This window comes from Corvus brachyrhynchos, unplaced genomic scaffold, assembly GCF_000691975.1.
Source record: "Corvus brachyrhynchos isolate BGI_N302 unplaced genomic scaffold, ASM69197v1 scaffold139, whole genome shotgun sequence".
NCBI lineage: Eukaryota > Metazoa > Chordata > Aves > Passeriformes > Corvidae > Corvus > Corvus brachyrhynchos.
This window is the reverse complement of record NW_008246062.1, coordinates 3722228-3729836: the sequence shown is the minus strand read 5'-3', so window position 1 is coordinate 3729836 and position 7609 is coordinate 3722228.

Here is a 7609-nt window from a genome sequence, read left to right as displayed (position 1 = left end):
ATAAGAAAGGACTCTACCTGGCAAATTATCCAGCCATCTACAGAAAGTTCCTGGACTCTTTTCCTTCAGCCAGGGGAAAAAAAAAAAGAAAAAAAAATATCAGCTAAGAAGAGTACATTTTTTAGTTCACTGATAAGATAATGAGGCCAACTACTGGTCTTTAGACCAATTTTTATATAAGGAAAAATATTTTTGTTGACTTTGTAAATGTCCTGATTATAAAAATACAAGAAAACTAGCTTCCCTACTTTTTTCACATTAATGCTTAGAAGGAGTTACAATGAATGAGTGAGACCTAGTAGTAAATTAGAAAATGTTAGTATAACCATGTTATTTGGTGGGGTAAGGGTGCTCCATGTTTCACAGACATGGAATCTCAGAATCATAAAATGGTTTGGGTTGGACGGGATATTAAAGATCCTCTCATTCCAAACCCCTTCCATGGACACAGACACCTTCTACTAGAACAGAGCTGAAACTAAAATTTCTGGTTCTGTAAAGGACAAACAATCATTTCTCATGCTGGAATAGCTCTTGAGAAGCTATGGTCTCTGAAGAAGGACTGGGTTGACCTGAGAAAATAATGCCAATGTATTGTATTATTGGCTGGAGGATCAAAACACAGGGGTCCAGCTAGGTCAACAAGTGCTTGAGTTAACTCCTATCAAATAGGATGATTCTTATTAATATTTGGGTTATCTAGACATGAATTTCAAAGAGAGCTTGTCTTGGCCTTGCTAGGTTGCAGTGAAAGGGTTGCAGTGGTTGGGGCAGTCTTCTCATAAGGCACAGCAGGTCTTGCCTTTTCTGATGAAGTAGGACTTTTTGATTAAATTCAGTGGGCTTCAGATGGTTGTTTCTGCTGGACAACACTGCCTCAAAATTAGAGTTCAAAATTCTTACAGCATAAGGGGATCATCTTGTTCTCTTCTAATCTGAGCAGAGTGGGATTCTCATGACAAAGGTATCATTCCTGAAACAGTGCAGCGTATAAAAGACACTGAATCAAATTTTTTGTTCACTGTAGTAATATCTGTTCCTATGATGAAGCAAGTGTCAAACTAGTAAAATACTTTTCTACCTAGCAAATTCAAAATTTATCAGAGCCCACCTGAGACAACGTAATTGCTAACGAAATTTTAAGATTGGATGTATTGTGTCACCACGGCTCAGACCTCTATCTGGTGTAAATCTTCTGTGAATGGGACTAGAGGATCAGAATGGGATATAAAATTCAGCAGAAGATGCCAGCTCATGCAAACCAAGATTATAAGAACTTTACAACAACTGCTTCCAGGGCAGCTGAGGTTAATACTTTCTGACTTTGAACTGATATGAGATTAGTAGTTTCATCTTTGTTCAGAAAAACAGGAAAATTCAAATCAGTGTGACCAAAGACTTCTCTGTGAGCAATTTTTTATTATTATTATTTTTCTTAAATCACACATATATTTTGCTAGAAGAAATCCATCAAGTTTAACTTTAGAAGCACAGTTTTTATTTTTAATTATTATTATAATTATTCTTATTTACATTTTTCATTCTCATTTATGCCTAAATATAATAAAAATATTACTATTCATGCAAGACGTTGACCTTTTTCTCTTCCATATAACCCAAATTTGCATCCCCCAACTTAAATGTTATTGCACATCTCTTTAATTAAATTGATGGAGAATGAATAAACAGCATCAAGGACTGAATTTTATTGTAAAGAAACCATGCCACGACACCAGGTGTCAAATCCCCTGTAATAATATGTGCAATAGAGATGCTCATCCGCTGTCAATCACAGACAAGAATCACTCTGTTGCCTTTCCAAGCTCTTCTAAAAGATTTCTGTATTTTTTATATGAGGATGAAGAAAAATATTTTCCCTCTTCTAATTCAACTCTATTCCAAAGCTGAAATTTATTGTGTAACGGACAAGGAAAAGGATAAGACCAAGAAATTTTTTTTGATTTATTGTTTCTTTTCTTGGGTCCTTTTCCTTTCCCAAAATTTTCTTTTGCCCAGATTGCAGCACTTTGCTTGTTTTCTTTTTTGACACCTATGATGTCAAGCAAAATAAGATTTTATTTAAAGGTGGACGTAACATATTTCTCCTCATAATCTTAATTGCATAAACATAAGAGGAATTCATATTGTGCTCCAAAATTCCTGTTATAAGTGGGACCTGAGTCTAAATACACGATACCCAATCACTGAAACTTTGCAAGACATTGCAGTACTTAGATATCGTGGGTATATATATGCCTCTGTAGGATGGGCCCTTAAAACAGCTCCCTAATCTATATAATAATATCAATAATGAAGCTTTCAGTAGACATCAACCTCCTGCTAAGTGCACTCTCTCTGTTTGAAAATCTTGCTAATTCAAGACCATTAAAATAGATTCTCTTAAAGACTCCATTCTGACAAACACCAAAACTAGAGATATACAGAGAAAGGGATTTAATTATCACTGTTCTATATCTTGAACTGTTGAGTTTTTTCTGAGTAATAATTGCCGAAGTTTGTCTTCAAAAGGCATTTTAATAGTGTTAATACTAGTAAATATTGCTCATTTTGGTACTGATGTGCCATTTTAATAACCGTTCCCACGGTTTCTAAAAGTCATTTCTTATTGTTTTACTGTAGAAAGAATCTCACTTTAATTATGTCATAATTGTTTGTAAGCCATAGAATCTTAATTAATGCCAATGGCTTAAAGGCACACACTGAGCACAAACTTTATGGTTCTGTTTGTTTTCCAGGCTCTTCCTTCTGTAACAAAAGCCCCAGCATGGGTTCCTATGAGCTGCCTATTTCCTGTGGCCCTTTCTCTTTGTTGCTGATTTTTACATTGCTATTTTGTAGTCTTCTCCCTCTTTCTGCTTCCCTGCTTTGGTCATATTTATTTGTATGTTCTTCTTTCTCTTTTTAACCTCATTTCAGTGGATGATTACCAATAGATTTCTAGACACAGAACAGATATGGGATTCAAAGTTAAGAGTAGGTAGGAAATACAATATAACCATAGAAATTATGTTTCTCTAAATACCTGGTTTTCCATGCTAGGAAACTTAGCCTCTTGGATGATGCTTCTGAAAAAAAATAACAGAAAAAAACCCAAACTTGAAAGTCAAATAACTCCTTTTCACAATATGTCTAGAACTGGAAGACCTCAAGGAATTGTTCTATTAGCTCAAATATCTTGGTCATGGCTTTGATGTATGAGCAAAAGTATAAAAAGATATTGCAGAAAAAAAATTTCCAAAATTTCTGCTGGATGATAAATAATCCTGCTTCTCCAGCTGAATCAAAGGTAACGAGACAGAAAATGGCTATAGCAGATTCTCACCTGGATTTACTTACAAATAATTTTCACCACAGTGATAGTTCAGGTCTTAAATCCAGAGTTTCATGTTCTAATTGCTGCTTAAACATGGAAATAATTCTGTTACAATGCAAAGTCAAGAGAGACAACATTATAATTTTACAGGATACAAAGAAATTATACATAAAGGGATTAAAGAACTAAATTTTAAAAGACATTCACATGTGCAAGTGAATTTTTTTTTTTTTTCTTGAAACATCTCAGCAAGCTACATACCTGAGTGGTCTGTATGTCATTATTTTCCATCCCAATCTCCAACCATAGAAATATAAGTATCCGCTAGTATAATGTCAAACAAAAAATCACGTTACAGTTGCTAGATGGTTTTTGGCGGTTTTTTTCTTCCCTGGAGTATATTTCTAAGCTTTTAATTTTTTTTTCCTCATGGAATGTATTTCAGCAAGAAAAGAGATCACAATATATAAAATTTTGTTGCTTTATTTTAATGTAATAACAAATATGAGACAAAATAACCATATTTCTTATTTTTGAAGAGAGCTCCTTTCTTTTCTCTGTTTCTTTGTCTTCAGGTACTTAAAATCATCAAAAGCAAAAATTGATAAATGAAATTTCACAATCTGCATTATTAATAGAAAAGAGGGGGAAATATTCAAATTAGTCATTCTGGAAACTGCCAGTAGAGATTTTGGGAAGTCAGAAGCACTTTTCCTGCAGAGAAATCCCTCCCAGAGCAGGGGGTGTTGCACCACACTCAGAGTTCCAGGCACCAGACACTAATGAAGGCAGGACACTGGGCTGGATGAATCAACACGGTTCCAGCACAGCAGCTCCCAAACCTGAAGTGTTTGTTCCTGAAATCCTGGCAAGTTCTCCTCCCTTACAGCAAAACCCCTCACAGCTGAGAGGTGCTCATAGCTCAGATCCTGCAACACTGACATTAAGTGTAAAGCATCCTAAAAGGGAAAGGACCAGGATGTCTCCTCCCTGCAAGGAGATTAAAGAGTTTTAGACAGGGATGATCTTATTCAGGCAAGCTATGCTTCCTTTAAATCACGCTTTACCATATAATGAAGTAGCTTTTGTGTCAGGGATGCAATCTATCTGCAAGTAAGAAGAGGCAGAGTATCTTTTCCAGGATCTCTAACTCTTGCAAGTAAGCAAGACTTTTTATACCCTTCCAATAAAATATTGAGACCTTTCATGTCAACTTAAGTTTTCTAAATACAAATGAACGGCGTCTTTGTGAAAACACTTAATTTGCAAAGGAGGGAAAGTCTTTGTGACAAACACAGCTCTTTAATTGCAAGCCTTTTGATTTTTCCCTTTTCTGTTGTAATGAAAAAAGAAAAAACAAACAAGATATTAAATAATGCCAGTATGCATATTGGTGGAACTGCAATGGGATGAAATTAGATACAGAAAAATATCTAGAATTTAATAAGCAAAAGTGTAACTGTGTACTTGACACCATGTAAGTGACTTGAGTGGGACATAAGTGTTGCCATGAATCCTTCTAAATATTTTGGGATCAATCATGGAACTGACAAGAGTTATTCCAACTTGAGTGTGAAATAGTTTTATATGCCCAGTACCTATAAAATGCCACCTTCAAAAAAATTCCACTCAGTCTAATGAAGTTCTAGCGTTATTCGCCAGTTTTACAGATAAATTTTCATAGATGCCATGATCTTCCCTGGGGCCAATGCCTTGAAAATTTTCTGTAGGGATCAAGAATATGTGCTTGTCAAAACACTGAAAAATATTTTCAGGAATATTTCTTCAGTGTCACAAAGTGGCAAGGGAATGGACTTTTTTTCCTCTTCTAGCTTACACTAGCTTTAGCATTTACTGGAAAAAAAAAAGAGATGGTATTTATAAAAATGGGCTTTGGGTCATGTTCTCAAATGTCAAATTTCTGTGTCTCTACTGATCTGTCCTATTACTTGGAATTCTGTTCAGGGAGCAGGAATCTCATGTTCTTCTGGTTTCACCAAATAGCCTTCCATTTCACCTTTCATTCTCCAGGACAATGATTACCAGATGTTGAAGACAACATATAACTTTTTTGCCTCAGGCAAATTCACAAATGTTTGCAGCTTTGCTGCAGGGCAGAGGTAGAATATAATCATATGTGTCACAAAAATAGTTCTTTTCACAGTCAAACTAGAGAGCTTTTTAGGCCAAGATTAAATTTGTCAATATTTCTGGAGAAATTAGTGCTTATATACAGGGAGCCGCAGAGTGAGAATTGTTATATTGTTAATATAAGGAAACATGTCAGGGTGAGAATGTCTCCCTACACATAGACATTTCCAACAGAACTACTCACCCAAATTCCTTCACATAAAGTGGAGAAAAGGTGGGAACTTTTTGGGCCTATATCTGAGATGGGTCAAATGAAATATGCTCTTAAAGGGTCGGGTTTTTCCCCTTTCCCGGGCAATGGTGACTATCCCAGATAGAAACATTTTTATTCCAGCACACACAGTCAGAAATAAGAAAATCCCACCTTGAATTTCAGATAGGGCCATACCAGTATAAATTGTGCAGGTGGGAAGCGTGCAACAAAATCCAGCCTCCCATTTGTTTTGCTCCCAGGGTATTTGAAGTTTTTGGCATCAACTACAGCTGTCACATTTAAGATCCTATTGTGGGGAGTCTTCCCTGGTGTAGAATAGGCTAAAAGCACCCCCTTCCCTGACAGACATCCCACTCATGTCCCTTCTCTCCCCTGTTCCCCTGGCACGGAGCAGCAGTGGGAAGGCCCCTGCATTGCTCAGCGTGACACATCTGTCTCCATCACGGGGTAGGTGAGTGCTGCATCATTGCACCATCACAGCCTTGACTGTGTCGTGTCCATAACCAGCTTACTCCACTCACTTGAGCACTCTATTTATATAGTATTATCTTCAATTGTGCTACTCATTTTAAAATCCATTTTAGCCACTCTCAGGACCCTATTAAAGAATTGTGGCTATAACCTACTGAAGTTATCTGGTTTAGTGACACGAAGGGGGAAAAAAATAAAATGTGTGCCTGAATTACCACAGGGTTTCTGCTCATAATGGGTGACTAAATACAGTACGGTGCTCTGTTTTAAAACTGTCAGTAACTCATGGTCCCTTTTTTTTATATTTACTTTAATGAGAATAACTCACAACAACACCAGCTTGTCATCACTTCCATCTCATTGCTCTTGTTTACACACAAGGCTGTAAAACTTTACCTCTGCAGATTGCTTTAAAAACATAAATAAAAATAAAATCTAATTTACATTTTTGTTCCAACTGGTTTTCTTGACAGACAGCTGCCCACAGCTCAGTGGTTGCTCTGTTCAGTGTACTTTAATTTTCAGCTTTCAAGTTTTTCTGCAGCCCATTCAGAAGTAAATTCTCAGGGAAAATTGAGCTCTGTCATGGATGGATTAGTACTATAATAGTTGGTCACATATCTTGCATGAAACCTTTCAAAAGCAAGGCAAATGAGAAGGAAATGAAATTCATTTCATACTTCTTCAAGCACACTAAAAGACTTTCTCTCCAAGTAATCTGTGAAGTACCACTAGTTTATTGGAGGTTCACATAACTACCATTACATTATACCTTGTCACAATCTCATATATTGGGTGACTGCTTTTTCTGAACTGATGGTACCTGCAAAGTGTGCTCCATAGGCACTGAGGAGAGAATATGGTTTCTCAGATCAAAATGTATAGGTCCTGGGAATGGCATAAATAAAGGTACTTGAAGCAAATTGGGACATTACAGGTCATAGGTCAATGAAATCTGAAAGAGATATATTGAGAAGTCGTGCTTGCTATGTGATGAACTGATACACTGAAAAAGAAAAGGGAGGGAGAGAGGAGAGGGAAGAGCAAGAGAGAGAAAGCATAATAAAGTTTTTTCTCGACAGTTAAGGTGCAGGAGCTGCAGCCATTTTCCCTGGTGGAGAGGGAAGAAGCTATATTGCTTTTAGCAATCCATTTGGTTTCTTTGTCATTTGCAATGAAGGCAGTGCTTCATCCCTTAAGCACATCTGTGTGTGTCTCCCAGAGTGTATAAATGTGTGTTTTATTTCTTTTTAGGGTAAGATAAACAAATATCTGCATTATTTTGGATAGTTATTTGATTCTGCCTTTTAGATGAAAACTATTTGCAGGCGAGGGGAAAAAAAAATAGCTGCAGAGATCTTGTTCATGTTTTGATGGTGTCACGAAGAATTGTAAGTAGAAATATGGTTGATGTTTCACTGCTGATGCAGGTAGGGAAA